Source organism: Myotis lucifugus, unplaced genomic scaffold (genome assembly GCF_000147115.1).
Source record: "Myotis lucifugus unplaced genomic scaffold, Myoluc2.0 scaffold_182, whole genome shotgun sequence".
Taxonomy (NCBI): Eukaryota; Metazoa; Chordata; class Mammalia; order Chiroptera; family Vespertilionidae; genus Myotis; species Myotis lucifugus.
In genome coordinates this window covers 2403599-2407290 of record NW_005871230.1, presented here as the reverse complement: position 1 = coordinate 2407290, position 3692 = coordinate 2403599, and the positions used below count along the sequence as shown (strand labels likewise).

Here is a 3692-nt window from a genome sequence, read left to right as displayed (position 1 = left end):
GGCGGCCGGCGGACCGCTGTCTTCCCGGACACGCAGTCTTCCGTGGGTCGCCGGTGCTTCCTGGCAGCTAGGGGTCCGCTGGCGAAGACTCGGGCAGCGGCGTCGGAATCCCGGCCCGGGCGCGGCGGGCAGGCGCAGGCGGCCCGCGCGGCCCCACACGTCCCCGCGCCCTCCCTGCCTGGCCGCGCGTCTGCGACCAGGTAAAGAGGGCGCTCGGGCCGCCGGCTCCGCCGTCCCCGCCAACCCCAAGGCTCCTCTTTGCTTCCCGGGCGACAGGGCGCGGAATTAGTGTTCTGTCTCTCTCTGGCCCCTCCTTGCCCACGGGTTCTGAGGGTGTGGGTGGGGGCTCCGGGCTCCCTGCGCGGTAGGGGGAATGGAGCAGCTTCTAGTCGTAGGAGTCGGGCCGTTAGCCATTGCTCTAAGTGTAATTTTAAGACCTCTTTCATCGCGCTTTACCTTCTTTTCCATCGGCGCTTAGTTTTCCATTCCAGCCCTTCCTGATGGGAGGAAGCAGCTCTATGGGCATCCTGCTTAACAGTTGCTCCAAAGGGTTTGTTTCGTGTTGGTCCATTTGCTTCCGCACGCCATCAGTGTTGCACTTCGGTGTTAAACTTCAGCAAAAAGTTTGCGTCTAACTTGCATGAAAGTTGCTTTGGCTTTAAAAACGTTTACTAATACACGTACTTCCCATCCCAACTCGACCTGACTTGGGATTAGGCGACTTGTTTCCCCCCTCCGTTTATTTTTAATGCCAGGATCCCTTAATGCCACCGTCCCATTCCTGTCCTAAGTTCTTGAATGTCAAGGAAATGCCAGCATTTAATAATATATCTTGTGCTAAATTATTGATCAAGAAGCTGCAATGCTTTTTCTAAGCTTATCTATAGAAAGTGTTTCAAGGATAAAAATGCAAAAGCTGGTAAGAACTAATGATGTGACGAATTTGAAACATGTAAACATGATCATTTAAATATTGTGGAAATAAATTCTTTGTTATAAATACAACCAAGTGATTTGCTGTCATATTTATTTATAAAATATATTTTTATTGATTTCAGAGAGGAAGGGAGAGGGAGAGAGAGAAACATCAATGATGAGAGAGAATCGTTGATTGGCTGCCTCCTGCAGGCCCCAGTGGGAATGGAACAGGCAACCCGGTCGTGTGCCCTTGACGGGAATTGAACTCGGGGACCCTTCAGTCCACACGCTGAGGCTCTACCCACTGAGCCAAAGCAGCTAGGGCGCTGTCATATTTAATAAAGCATTAAGCTATGTGAGTTTTTTTTTAATTGCCTGGTGGGAAATACACACTACTCAGGATTGCCTTAAGCATGCTCAGTATTTGAAATTTGTGTTGAGTTCTACCTGAAGGCATCATTTTAATAGGTCTCACTTCAACAATAAATCTGAAAAAAAATCAGATTTGAAAATCATTTTATCAGCTCATTTATTTATTTTACTAGTATTCATACTTCTGGTTGTATGCTTTAAACAGTTCAAACTTATGTAGTAGTGGGCCCATCGAGTTGTGTTTTTGGTTTTTTTTTAAACCTGTGTTTAAATATGTAGCTTCTGTATGACCTGTGATTTGAAATAAGAATAACTACTGTGTATCCAGTTGGCTTTTATAACAACAATTTAGCGGAACTTGAAACTCCACATTCTGAGACTAGTCAACTAAAACATCTGTAGTATATACCTAGTTCTCTGGTGTATATTCTTTTTATCTTCAAGTTCAAAATAGCCGCCTCAATTCTTTTATAATTAGTACTTAAAATGAAAAGAGTGAAACCATTTCGATCATAACCAGCTGTAGGAATTTAGTAATTTGATTTCAGGCTTGCTGATGTTTCTAACATGTTAGCATTTCATGCTGTGAATCCCTATTAATTATGAGGTCAGGCTTAGCTAGAGGCATTATGATTCTCTGGCAACAGGTGATTCCCTGATTTTCCGGGGAGAAGATGACACACCTCCTTTATGGCTAAATTTACAGTAAGCTTTTTTTCCTTTTAAGCATTTTTTTATTCACTTCTAGCCCAGATAAGAAAAACACATAATTTTAATTACAGGATTTTGTTTTCTAGAACTTAACTGTAGGCATCCCCACATTACAAAGTGCAATGAGCACTGAAATAGTTCAGACTTTTTTTCTTTTGTTAACTTTTAATATTTCAGGTAATTAGCTGCTGCTGATCTCTGTAGGGGCAAGTTGTTTGTTTTTGAAAATCTATATTACTGTAAGAAAATAGGGGTGACATTCGCAACCAAATAGTGTTATTTTGTGAAATGTATAAAACACAAGCTAAGTTCTAATATCCATAATGTTGACCATTTGATGTAGTGGAGAATTTAAATGGGTTCAAATTTAAGTTTTAATTTCTAAGAAAGTAAAGAGTTTGAATTTTTTTCATACTTGTAAGCTGTGATGAGCTATTTTGTACAATATAAGCAGTTAATATGAACTTAAGGTATCACTTATATTATATTGTGTGACTTCCTAGATATCAGCCTCATTAATAGGTTTTTTTCCAATATTTGGGGGTAGGGGGTACCTTTTCAGTTCAACACGGACCCCTTACCTTTCCTGAGAAGAAGTTTGAAATTAGAAAGCATAACTTGAGCTTCCCCATCAAAATTTGTGTATTTTAATAGTGTCAATGGATAAGGAATTTGGTGATTAATTATAAAAGAATAATAATAGCTAATATTTACTTAGGAACTCACTATTATAAATAGGCGTTATTCTGTTTTCACAACACACTATGTGGTAAGTTGTAATTATTGTCCCCATTTTATAAACGAGGAAACTAAGGCACAGAAAAGTTTTACATTGTTTTTAAATATCAAAACCAGAATTTACCAACCCTGGTTAATCAACTCCAGACTCTAGACTCTTATCCATTACTTTATAATTATTGGTGCATAAATATTCTACTTGCTAAGTCAATATGTAAAATCTAGATTCCGATTTCTCTTGCCTGAAAACATACATAAAATTTTTTATGCTTTTTAAAAATTCCTCACCTGAGGATATGCTTTTATTGATTTTAGAGAGAGATCAATGTGAGAATGAAACATTGATTGGTTGCTTCCCAGAGGTTCCCCAACTGGGGATCAAACCTGAAGTATGTGCCCTGACCAGGAATCGAACCCATAGCCCTGTGGAGGGGACGACGATGCTCCAACCAACAGCCACACCAGCCAGAGCTATGCTTTATTTATTTATATGTTTGGATAGATTCTAGTTATTCTTTTTTTCCAGTTCAGCTCACAGAGGTGATCTTATTTCTTGATTTTAATTTATACATAGATGGCTATTAAAATTGTTGTATTCATTTGGGAGAGAGAGAATGGTGTCAAGAAGAATGGGGTTAATGTATCAAGACTAAAGTTTTTTTTTTTTCAAAACTAAAGTTCTTAATAGTACTCTCATTACAGTGATTACTGATAGTCATTTATGTATATTCATTCATTTTTTGAACTAAATTCTGAGTACTGTTTATTTAAGCATTGGAGATGTTATGTCAGTTAATCATAATAATAAAAGGCCAAGGGGTGTCACAACCAAAACGACCGGTTACCGTGAAGTGCATGGCGCACCTCTTGGTCCCTCCCCTGTGGCCCACAGGCTTGGATCGCAGCAAGGCTGGTGGCCGGCGGGGGAGGCACGCAGGTGGCAGGTGGGCAGG

At 40.4% G+C, this 3692-nt stretch overlaps 1 protein-coding gene across 1 annotated transcript in view; it reads left to right on the top strand.

Moving 5' to 3' along the window:
- Positions 1-26: 26 nt before the first annotated feature.
- GSTCD (glutathione S-transferase C-terminal domain containing) overlaps positions 27-3692 on the top strand; it is a 138652-nt gene continuing 134986 nt past the window's right edge. The window contains exon 1 of the mRNA XM_006096597.3: positions 27-200. The gene's annotated coding sequence lies outside the window, so the exon portion shown is untranslated. The remainder of the gene's footprint in view (positions 201-3692) is intronic.